Source organism: Rousettus aegyptiacus, unplaced genomic scaffold, assembly GCF_014176215.1.
Source record: "Rousettus aegyptiacus isolate mRouAeg1 unplaced genomic scaffold, mRouAeg1.p scaffold_m13_p_6, whole genome shotgun sequence".
NCBI classification, from domain to species: Eukaryota; Metazoa; Chordata; class Mammalia; order Chiroptera; family Pteropodidae; genus Rousettus; species Rousettus aegyptiacus.
The window spans coordinates 52546044-52558363 of record NW_023416309.1 but is presented as its reverse complement, the minus strand read 5'-3'; the positions used below and the strand labels follow the sequence as shown (position 1 = coordinate 52558363).

Genomic DNA, 12320 nt, shown 5'->3' with positions numbered 1-12320 from the left:
TCCTTCCTTCCTTCCTTCCTTCCTTCCTTCCTCTTTTCGAGGGGGTTTTAAATTATAAATTAAATTTCCTTAATAGGTAGAGGTTGATTCAAATGATCTCTTTCTTATTGATGAATTGTGATCGTCTATGTTTTTTTTGAGGAAATAGCCTACTTCTTCTAAGTGGTCACATTTATTTGCGTAGTGTTGTTTGCATTACTCCCCTTTTATCCTTTCGATGTCCGCAGGGTCTGAGTAATATCCTCTCTGTCATTTCTGATATTGATAATTTGTGTCTTTTCTTTTTGTCTCTTTGTCAATATAGTTAGTGGTTTGTCAGTTTTATTGATCTTTTCAAAGAAACTGCTCTTCATTTTGTTGATTTTTGCTATTGCTTTTCTTCTTTTGGTTTCATTTATCTCTATCTTCATAATTTTTTTCCTTCTGCTTGTTTTGGGTTTATTTTGCTGTTTTTGTCTAAGTTCTTGAGGTAAGAGTTTAGATTATTGATCTGAGACTTTTCATCTTCTCATATATGCATTTGATACTATAAATTTCCATCTCAAAACTGCGTTAGCTCTGGATATAGTTCCTTTTCATTTTCATTCAGTTCAATATATTTTTTGATTTCTCTTGAAACTCCCTCTTTTACCTATGACATATTTAGAAGTGTATCTTATTTCCGCCTCATTCCTGAAGGCTATTTTTGCTGGGTATGGGATTCTAGGTTAACAGTTCTCTTTTTCACCATCTGAAAAATATTGTTTCATGGTTTCTGATGAGAAATTCACTTTTATCCTGTTTTCCCCTAAAGGTAAGGTGACATTTTCCTCTGGCTGCTTTTAAGATTTTTTTCTATGTCTTTAGTTTTAGAAGATTAATTACAATGTGCTTTCATGTGGATTTCTTTGGGTTTGTTCTATTTGGTGTTTATTCATCTCAAATTGATAGGTTTCTATCTCTTGCCATTTGCCCTCTCCTATAGAACAAGAATGACATGAACATTAGCTCTCCCATGTAGCACTATATAGGTCCCTGAGACTCTGTTCCTTTTTTTTTTTTTAAGCAGTAATACTGTTCCAGAACCTTATTAGCACTATGTTATGGACAGAGAGAAACAAACAAATACATTGATTAAAAACAAAAACAACAAAAAAGTCTTTTTTCTTTGTTATTCAGACTGGATGATTTGTATTGTTCTGTCATCCAGATTACTGATTCTTTCCTCTGTCTCCCACTTGGCTATTGAGCCTCCACTGAACTTTTATTTCAGTTAATGTATTATTCAGTTCCAAAACTTCTGATTCTTCTTCATATGTCCTATTTCTTTGACGAGGCTTTCTATCTTTTCATTTGCGTCAGGTCCATTGGTAATTGCTTGTTGATGCATTTTTATCATGGCTGCTTTTAACTCTTTGTCACTTAATTTTAACATTCCTGTTGTCTTGGCGTTGATATCTGTTGACTCTCTTTATTTTATTTAGTTTGAACTCTTCCTGGGCTTTGGTATGATGAGTGGTTTTTGATTAAAACTTAGGCATGTTTATGTTATGTTATGAGACTTTATTTAAACCTTTTGTTCTAGCTGGATTCCTCAGACACCACTTCAGTAGGGGGAGTTGCAGTACTGTGTTGTTACTGCCAGGTGGAGGTAGCAGTCCAGGTTTCCTAGTTGGTATTTGTTGACATCTGAGGTGACATCTGAGGGCTCCTTGTTACTGCTAGTTAGGAGTTTGGGCTCCCACTGACAGTACAGGGGTTGGGGAGGAGCCTCATTACCACCATGCAGGGATGGGATACAAGGCTTGTCCCCGTTACTTGGTCTTCTCTGACACCACTTGGGTAGGGCTATCGGGACACCTTGTTACAGCCTCGAGAGGATGGAGATCTAGGCTTCCCACTTGGCCTTTGCTGGCATGCGTAGAGGTGAGACCACAGTTTTTACTGTGCTGTCGACTGGAGTAGAGTGGTTATTGCCCAAAAGTGTTCTACTTTGCTAGGCTGGTTCCTTCCTGCCCCTTTGGCTAGATGGAGCAGGCTTTTGTTGTTGTCAGGTGGGGTTTTTTATTTTTATCTTTTTTTGTCTGCGTATGTTGGCATTTCTGGGATGTTGGCTTCCTCCACTCCATGTATGAGATGTATGAAGCAAAAAGAAAACTCAGGGAACTCATAATGCCATTTCTGGGATGCAGAGGTCCCTAGCTGGTCTGTCTTCTTCACTTTACCTTTCAGTTCGCTTATGTGTGTTTCACATATAATGTTTGGGGGTTTTATTGTACACAGTGGAAGAATTAGGGAAAAGTAGTTTTATTCTATCTTTTTGGAAGTGGAAGTTCTTCTGGTTATTTATTTTATGCTTTAGGTTCTAATCCAATACTACATTGTTTGTTTTTTTGCTCAAAAATTTCTAGCTATAGTCACTGGGAGTGTCTTTACTGTTGTCTCGAAATCCACCTGAGCTGCTTTAAGGGTCGGGGAAGGAAGGACCCTCAGGGAAGGACCAGGCCTCCCTGTCAGTGTGCAAGGAGAGGCTTGGATTCTTTCAAGCCAGTCCTCTATCCGACAGCTTGAGTAGAGGCCTAACTTGGAGCCATTTCTGTGGCTCCTCCCATGGCTGTCCTACATAGATTGGAGGTGAGGTGATTGCAGGGCGAAGGCCCCAGACCCCGGCCTCTCCTTCCTGGAGCCTTGATCCTTCCTATTTGATTGTGACAATCCTTCCTCCCACCTTCGCTTGTGAAGAAATGGGATATAGCCAAGGTGATCGCTTATCTGGGGTGACAGCAAGTAAACATGAAAAATGTGGTGAGGAACACAAAAGGACAATGATCAGAAAGCCTTTTTCTTTCAGCCTAAATCACGATGTTTTAGGCATCGGCTAGAGTTTCCCAAGTTATTTATAACTGTCTATCCCTGTTAGGGGATATATGTTTTATCTAAAAATAGATAATCTTTCCTAATCAAATGATAAATGTGTGTGTCCCAAATGGAAGCCCCATAGTTAGCTGCCTCGTTATAGAAGTTCAGGGGAATAATGGAAATGTTAGCAGCATGACACTGGATCGGATGCTCGATGATACTTGGCGTTTGGTGTTAGGGGCTTTTGAGTGTTTTTTAGTGGGAGACCCTTCATGTTAGCAGTAGGCAGCCCTTGCAAGCCAAATCCTTTCTGAATGATCTTCAAGGCACTTCTTCCTAGCAGCTAATGATTATGTGGAGGAGGTTATATTGTGTTCCTTTGGAGTTTATGTCCCATTCAGCCAGCATCTGGCCCTTTATCTCCAATCCTTCTTAAGGGATCCCAGTGGGGCATCTCAGTCCCAGACTTAGTGATATCTAGTACTCATTTCCTTCATTTCACACGAAGGAAAATTCACAGAATGTTGGAGCTGGCAAAACCTAATTATTGCTTCTCAAGCCTGGTTGCTATTTAGAAACATCTGGAAAAATAAAAAAACACTAATGCCTGGGCCTCACCTCTAGAGATTCAGACTTTTTACATCAACCTGATAAAGTCAGTAGTGTTATGATTTCCATTTAGCAGATGAGACTCTCAGGCTCAGGTTGATTTTCTCCTAGACCCCATAGCTCGCTGTGGTGGAACAGGATTTGAATCCAGATGATCGGAGTCTGGAGTCCCAGACCTTAGTCAACATACTACCTGGAGGTGGGCCTTGACACATGTATATTTCCTTCTACATGTGTGGTTCTCCAGCCTAGCCGAATGTTAGATCACTTGGAGAGGGCTTTATGAACATAGACACCTGGACCCCACCCTCTGAGAGTCTGGTTTAACTGGCCTGGGTGGGGTCTGTGCACTGATGGGCTTTTTAATATCCCCGGGTGATTTCAATGGGCATCTAGAATTAAGAACAATGGTATGGGCTCCATCTTTCCAGAAACGGACCCTGACGCCAAGAGGGAGAGGTGAGCTAGAGGTAGTGCTGGGACTCCTCACAGAAGGGCGTCTGGCTGAATAAGTCCCTTGATCTTTTTGTCTCCTTTTTGAGTTTACATTGTATTTAAAATATTTTCAAACTGGTTGAGAACATCAAAAAATGGAGAGATTTCACATGGAAGTTCTGATTTCAGAACCCACGTCAGAATATCTGGTACCACTTGGCTGGAGCTGAGCACTGGCTGGAGCCTTTGTGCAGGGTTGTCCTCTGGTCCTCACCGCCTTCTTGGCATTTCCATCCCTGGCCCCCAACGGCACTGAAGTTTACAACCACCATATTCCTGCCATTACTGTCCCATGATGGTCTTTATCATGAATATATACTTGTCTCAGTTGCTCTTCTAGATTGCAGACACCTTAAGGTTTTCAGCCTGGGCCAACTCTGCCTCCCAGGGGCATTTGGCCATGTCTGAAGCTTTGCTTGGTTGTCACACTGGGAGTAGGGGAGTAGTGCTACTGGTATCTAGCGGGTAGAGGTCATAGAGACTGCCAAACATCTTACAATGCACAGGACAATCCCCACGACTTAAGAATTATTTGGCCTTGAAGGTCAATAGTGCTGAGGTTAAAAAACTCTGCTTTAAGGGTAGGGTCTGTGCCTCTTGCTCATCTCTTGACTTCCCAGCCTGGTGGCACGTAGTAGACAGCCAATTAAATGTCAGCTGGTGACCTGACTGATGTCAGACCGTGTTGGCTTTTCTCCTGTTCCTGCTGCGTTTCAGCCTAACGCATCGGTGCTTTGCTCTGTGTGTACCATATGGCCCCTCGATAAATGAGCGAGTCAATAGAAAGCCTGCCATATGTGAAGTAAGCGATCTCATGAATGAAGTCCAGAGCAGGGACACAATTATTTCATCTGAAGAGAGACGCTAAGTTGACACAAGACTGCAGCAAGCGCATTTGCTGGGGAAACCAAGGCATTCTGCCGCGGGAAGACTCATCGCTCCGTGCCTGAGAAGGGTCATAGGGAGGAAGTCTTAATTATACTTTTAATGATCAAAAGTGTCCTTAAAAATCAATCCTTTCTTTAACTGGGTGAAGAATGATACTGACTTGGTGGGAAGTTTCGAGCAGCATAAATTAATTATAAATTGCCGCAAATGGTCTGCCTGGTATCCAGCTCCCATACTTTTGCAGGAAACGGTCAGATGAAATTCAGTGAAGACTCTGAAGGAAGCAGATATTACATAGCCCGTGCTGGGGCGTGCTGGACGAAGGCTTCCTGCTGCCCTTTTGGTGACCACTTGAGAATGGGGGCCGTGCTGGACGTGGCCTGGCCACCACTATGTCTGCCTTGCAGCTAGGTCTAGGGTGAGGTGGCAGATTTAGGGTGACCAACCAACCCTGTGTGTTTGCCTGCGACTGTCCCACTTTTAGCACTGAGATCTAGTGTCCTGAGAAATCCCTCCCCAGGATGTGAGAAGTTCTGATTTTCAGCGATGAGTGTAGAAGTTTGTAAGAAAATTATAGAACCCATTCTACAGCCCAAAAAATAGGGCCGGAATGAATGCTGTGTTAGTGTCAAATGCGTATGTCATTTGCCTTCTACAGTGGCTGCTCTTTTCCGCCCCCCTGAGCAGTCTAACTCAGATTTATCAATTTCATTAATGTTCTTTAACAATTCGCTTTGGATTTCTTTAAATTTTTCTGGTTTTCTATTCTTTCAGTGAATTCTGATCTTTCTTATTTTCCTTCTACTTACTAGGTTTAATTTGCTATTTATCTAGTTTGTTAAGGTGGAAGGTGAGGTCATTGATTTGCGACTTTTTTTTTTTTTTTTATAATATAGGCATTTAGTGCTTTAAATTCCCCCCTGTGCACTGCTTTAGTGGTACCTAACAAATTTTTACATGTCGTCTTTCATTTTAATTCACTTCAAGTACTTTGTTTCCTTATGGTATTTTCTTTGACTTATGAGTTATTTAGAAACGTGTCATTTAGTCTCCAAACATTTGAAGACTTTCCAGAGATCTTTCTGTTAGTGATTTCTAACTAAGTTCTGTTGCGGAAGGAGAATATACTTTTTGTGACCTGAATTTTAAATGTATTGAGTTTTGTCTTATGGGTCAGAATCTTGGTAAATGTTCTGTGTGAACATAAAAAGAATGTGTGTTCTACTGCTGTGAAGTCTCCTATAAGTATCAGGTCTAGTTGATTGTATTCAACTGATTTTCTGCCTACTGGTTCTATCAGTTATTGAGGGGGGGAGGTATTGACATATCTAACTATATTTGCAGATTTCTCTATTTCTCCTTTAAGTTCGATCTTTTTTTTTTTCTTTATATATTTCAAAACTTTGTTATTGGGGGCAAAAACATTTAGCATTGTTATATTGTCCTGATGAATTAATTCATTTATCACTATGAAATGATATTTTTCATTCCTGGTAATATCCTTTGGTCTTAAATGTACTTTACCCAGTGTGAATATAGCCAACCTGATCCATGGAAACTGCAGCAATACGAAACCAGTACAAAGGGAACAGAGTTCTAGGTTGAAGATTTTTCTCACTGTACTTTAAAGATGTGATTCCACTCTCTTCTTGCTTGCTGAGGAGAAATTGTTTCTGAGGACAATATCTGTCATCATCCATCTCTTTTTTCTTGTGTATATAATGTGTCTTTTTAAAATTCTGGTTACCTTTAAGATTTTTTTTTTTTAAATAATTGATTTTGAATAACTTGACTACAATGTGTCTTGGGATTGTTTTCTTCATATGTCTTGTGTTTAGATGAGGTGAGCATCTTGGATTTGTGGGTTTATGGTTTTCATTAAAGTTGGAAAAAATTCGGCTATGCTTCTTTCAAATATTTTTTTCTGTGGTGCTTACCCTCCTTTCTGTTCTCCTTTGGGGACTCAGTCACAGTTATATTAGGTTGTTCTGAGTTGTCCCACAACTCATCAATGCTTTAAAAATTAATTTTAATTTAAAAATTTATTTTTTCTATTTTTCATTTTGGATAGTTTTTATTGCTATGTCTTCAAGTTTACAAATCTTTTCTTCTGTGTGATGTTTAGTTTGCCATTAATCCTATTTTTAATCTTAAATTATAGTTTAAATTATAGTTTTAATCTCTTGATTTGGGTCTTTTTATATCTTTCAAATCTCTACTTAACTTCTAAAAACATGAAATAGTTTAATACTGTCTTAGTGTTCATGTTTGATAAGTCTTATACCCATTGTCAGTTCTGAGTAAGTGATAACTGAATGACTTTTTCACTCACCACAGCTGTTATTTTTCTGCTTTTTTGCATGCCTGGTAATTTTTTGTTAGATTCTGGGCATTTGACTTTTACCTTTCAGGTGCTGGATGTTTTGTTTTCCTATAAATATTATTGAGCATCGTTCTATGTTGCAGTGATATTACTTGGAAAGAGTCGATCTTTTTGAGTCTTGCTTTTAAGATTTGTTAGGCGGGACCAGAGCTCTGCTTGGTTTGGGATAATTATTTCCATGACCGAATGAAGGCACTTGCCCTATGAATTGTGAGGTTTCCTGGTCTGGTGGGACAGGCACTATTCCTGGTCCTGCTGAGAGCTGTGTACTGTTCCCTCTGGTCCTGGAGGATTGTCCAGTCCTCAGTCTTGGGTGGTTTCCTCACACTCTGTGCTCATTAGTCCTTTGCTGAATGCTCCTTGGGGACCTCCTGCAGGTATCCGGGGGTCTCCTCTCTGTGACGCTCTCTCCTCTTATGCACTTTGTCCTGTGAACCATTGCTGCTGTGTCCCCCTGGACGCTCAGTTCTGTCTCCAACTCAGGGCTTCTCCTGAGTGCTTCCCAGATTCTCCTTCTTAGTCTTACACTTTGGAAAGGCAGCAAGCAGGGCCACTGTGGGGTCACCTGGTCTCTTTCCTGACTCTCTAGAATCTCTGTCTTTCATTGCCTAGTGTTTAGTTTCTTGAAAAAAAAAATATTTTTTTTCAAACATTCTGTCCAGTTTTTTAAATTGTTTCAGACAGGAGGGTAAGTCTGGTCTCTCTTCTTCCGCCTTGGCTGGAAGCCGAAGTTCAAATCTGTTTTACATGCTCGAATTCCACCTACATTCTGGTTTAAACTCACTGTTGTGATTTCAAGAATTAGAACATTTTGCTATCTTCCTCTTCTTATCTAATCTCCTTTCCCACAGTGTTTCGATGACCTCGATGCTTTCCCCTGAATTCTGTGACTTAATGCATTCTATTTTTACTCACTAATCTTGATTGACTTTTATCCTTTAATGCAATAAATTTCTCTTCTGACCAATACCATCTGACACACACACAATATGTTTCTTCTTCACCCTCTCACCTATCAACCGAAGAATGGCTGGACTGCCTGGCTGCAATGAATTGTGTCTCTCCCTGCTCCCCAGTTCGTACATTGAAGCTCTAACCCCCGATAGGATAGCATTTGGAGGTGGGGCTTTCGGGAGGTGAGTAAGTTTAGATGAGAGTGAGACCCCATGATGGGATTAGTATCCATATAAGAAGAGTCCTCTGTTTCCACATGCACACACCAAGGAAAGGCTATATGAGGACATATTAAAAAGGTGGCCATCTGCTAGCCAGGAAGAGCTCTCACCGTAGACTGAACTCTGGCGGACCTTTTTCTCAGCCTCTAGAACTGTGGGAAAATCACTCTCTGTTGTTTGAGCCACCTAGCCTATTGTGTTTTGTTATGGCAGCCCGCGCAAACTAACAGACCTGCCGTCTTTATGCAAACGTTGGCTCTCTGTCTCTCCCTGCTCAAGCTGCCCTCTTGGGGTTCATCTCCCCTTCAGGCTATTCTATAACCTACACTCACGCGTATTTCTCTTTTTAATGCTGGCACTGTCCTAGGCCAAGCCTCCTCATCCGGGTCTGTGATAGCCTTTTTCTTTCCAGGCCCTCTCTCTGCACGTGATGCCATGGTATTTCCGATCACGGAGTACCTCTTCTCTACACCTTCGGTGACTTCCATTGTCCTCAGAAGTGGTGTTCAAAGTTTTCGAGTTCGTTCCTCCACCGTGCCTTCTTCAGTCTGCCGGTTGGTTATGTTTTCACCTCTGTGGCCCCCGAAGGGGCTCGTTTTCTCCCCTAGTCGTTACGCTGCAGACTCCTTGAAAACGCACCTCACAGAGCCTCGCGCATATTCGGTGCTCCCCAAATGCCCACATCAAAAATTTCAAGTCTCTTTTGATGGTCTGGATTTTAAAATGACATTAGAAGGAATTTTTAGAAAAGAATAAAAAACCACCATAATAACCGTACCCTATACAATGCGTTTTATTTTTGTTCTTCACCTTTCTGTCTTTGTGTCTGTATTTTTGGAGCTATATTCATAATGAACATGCAAATCAAAGTTCTTTTTTTTTCAAATGTACTATCTCATACATTTCCCCCTGTATTTAGTTTTATCACTTTAAGTAACTGTAATATTCTATTAAGTAGAAGTACCATAACCTTCTAGGCTGTATTAAGATTTATTGGATTCAATCCTGTAGAAATGAAACCTGATATCAGGGTCTCCTTGTCCAGGGGACCTGACTCTGTTTCGGCCCCAGCCTGGGTCCTCCCATTAATGTAGATTCGTCCCTTCACTGGTTTCCATGAGAAATATGAGCCAACCAAGCACTTTTTGGCCTTTTTTACTGAAGATCTATGGGCCTAGGAAGGGATCACAGTGCACAATGCATGGTCCTTTACTTAAAAAATCCTCGTTAACCATAATCTCTTCTCTACAGAGACCTCCTTGCCTCCCCCCTCCCCGCCCCCCGCAATTCCCACTTCACCCCTTCCCATACCCAGCGTCCCGCCTTCCTTCTTAGTTTCCCGGGAAGTTCAAATTTCTCGTCTTGTGTTGTTCAGAGCAAGTCACTTTGCCTCAGTGGTTACTAAGCATAGGGGGTCATAGATAACATTCTTCGAAACACCCCCCACCGAGGCTTTGTAGGAGATGGAAAGGTCCGTCAAGGTGGGGTGCCGACACCTCTTCGAAGGCATTGTCAGGGCCTGGCTTTTGGCATATGGGAAAGAGCATCGTGGAAAAGCGGGCGCTTTCGTGGCAATGCATAAACTTGGAGTAGGGTTCGGGGTGCCAGGATGTCGCCGAGGCAGGTGTGGCTCTCGGGGAAGCAGAGGCGCGGGCTCGTCTCCGAAGGGAGCCGCGGCAGGCTGAATGCACCCCTTTTCTTTCCATCTTCTGGGGAAAATAGTGTTTGATGGTGCTGGACGCCTCATTTTCATGATGTTTTTGGAATTCTCTGGGTCGAAGAAACTTAGCTCTAACCAGCCTAGATGAGAAGGGGTTTATGGCTCTCATCCGCGTGACAGCTTGTGGAGTTGGTAAGAGCTACAGCAATCAGGTTCTGGGCTGAAATTATACTGAAAACAGCTGCAACTTGCTCTCTCCCCTGTACGTCCCTGTCTCGTCTCATGCTTGGCGTATTCGCTCCGGCTGAAAACAGGCCCGTTTCTCCATGTTTCAGGGTGGGCGGCCACCGGCAGATTCACCTGGGTTCTTCCAGCTCCAGGACCTTCAGCTCCAAACTGGTAAGTCTTAGCGGGAGACTTATTGGTCCAACCCGGGGATCATGGCCTCCTCTGGACCAGCATACCCAGGGGAATGGGATGTTGTGATGAGTCACAAGTCCTAGGTGTGGATTTAAATAGCAGAAGAAGGGAGACTGGAAAGCTCGGGCATCAGATGAACAATCTGGTTCTATGGCACTGGGGCCCACTCCTTCCTGCCTCCAGGAAATGACTGCTCTTCCTGGTGACTCAGCTTCGAATCGACGTCTCTGTGGACTCTGACCTAATTCCAGTTCATTAAGTCTCAGTTATTTTGTTTAAGCTCAGGTGTGACTCTAACCATTTTGAAATTCTCTTTGAGAAATCATTGAAACGAATGTGATCACATGACCTGTCTTACATGAACACACACTAGCACCCTTCTGCTTCCTGAAGGTGTTAAATCTCTGGGTACACATTTCATACAATTCCCACGTATATGGTCGATCATGTCTAACTTGAACTACTTGTCAGAAAGGCAGTCTGATCCCTGATTTATATTTTAAATAACTCAGGTGTCCATGTTACCGATTAGGGTTCTAACTACAAACAAAATTTACCCTGGGTGGTTTAGGTGGGAATGACTGATTAGGAGACCCAGCTAGCCCACCAAATGGTCGGGATGGCTGAAGAGACAGATTGGAGGCTACACTCCAGGAACGACTGCCAAAGCCGCACTGTCAAACCGGGCCACTAAGGGAGCTGCTGCCTCTCCATGGTTAGAAAGCCGCTGAATGAGGACGCTGCCTGCCCCAGCTCCCGGCTCTGGAACTGTCCCATCTCTGCCAGGATCTGTCAGCAAAACGGACACGCGGCACCTCTTTCTCTCCACGTTATTCCTTCCCGAATCAAAGTCAGCCGCTCTCGCCATCCACTTAGTTTTCAATCCAGGTCTTGTGCAAAGTGCGAGTGACTACTGCACCTGCCTCGCGCCCAGAACCCTAGCTGCAGGGCCATTTAGGAAAGCTGGTGTGTGAGTTTTCAGCCTCTGTGCAGTAGAAGGGGGTCGAGGGATGGAACAGATATGGAATGAGCATCTTCTCTGTTTGGATTCCCCACAATGCCTTCCATAGAGGTGATGCTCGGTAAATGTTGGTTCAAATGTGTGTGTGAGTATGCGTTATAGAGTGAATGCTTGTGTCCTTTCAAATTCATATGTTAAATCCTAACCCCCAAAGGGATGGCACCTTTGGTAGGTGGGTGACTAGATCATGAGGGTGGGGCCCTCCTGAATGGGATTAGTGCCCTTATAAAAGAGACCTCAGGGGCTCTCTTGCCCTTTCTGCCATGTGAGGACACAGTGAGAAGATGGGTGCTCATGAACCAGGAAGGCAGCCCTCACCAGGCACTAATTCTTGGTAAGTCCTCTCACCTATCTGGGCATCACTTTCTTCACCTGCCAGGTTAAAGGGTTTGACTAAAAGTTGCTCGCCGTTTGAATAGTCAAGGATCCTTTGTTCATGTCCATGAGTCTCTGTTTGTCCTGTTCATTTGTTGCTTTTAGGTTTATATCCCACACATAAGTGATATGTGGTTTTCAACTTTTTCTGTCTGGCTTATTTTGCTTAGCATGATTATCTCGAGGTCCATCCATATTGTTGCAAATGGCAGTATTTCATCTCTTCTTAGGGCTGAGTAATATTCCATTGTATATATGTACCACAGCTTCTTTAGCCAGTCATCTATCGTAGGGTACTTCGGTTGCTTCCACGTCCTGGCCACTGTGAATAATGCTGCTGTGAACATCGGTGTGCAAATATCTTTTCGGAATGGGTTCTCAAGTTTTTGGGGGTAAATACCCAGTAGAGGGATTGCTGAATCACATGGTAGATCAATTCTTAGTTCCTTGAGGAAC

The 12320-nt window shown here is 42.7% G+C and overlaps 1 long non-coding RNA gene across 1 annotated transcript in view; it reads left to right on the top strand.

Moving 5' to 3' along the window:
• Positions 1-11986, top strand: part of LOC107509753 — a 54735-nt gene extending 42749 nt beyond the window's left edge. The window contains exon 7 of the long non-coding RNA XR_004951487.1: positions 10384-11986. This is a non-coding gene — a long non-coding RNA (uncharacterized LOC107509753). The remainder of the gene's footprint in view (positions 1-10383) is intronic.
• The last annotated feature ends 334 nt before the right edge of the window (positions 11987-12320 follow it).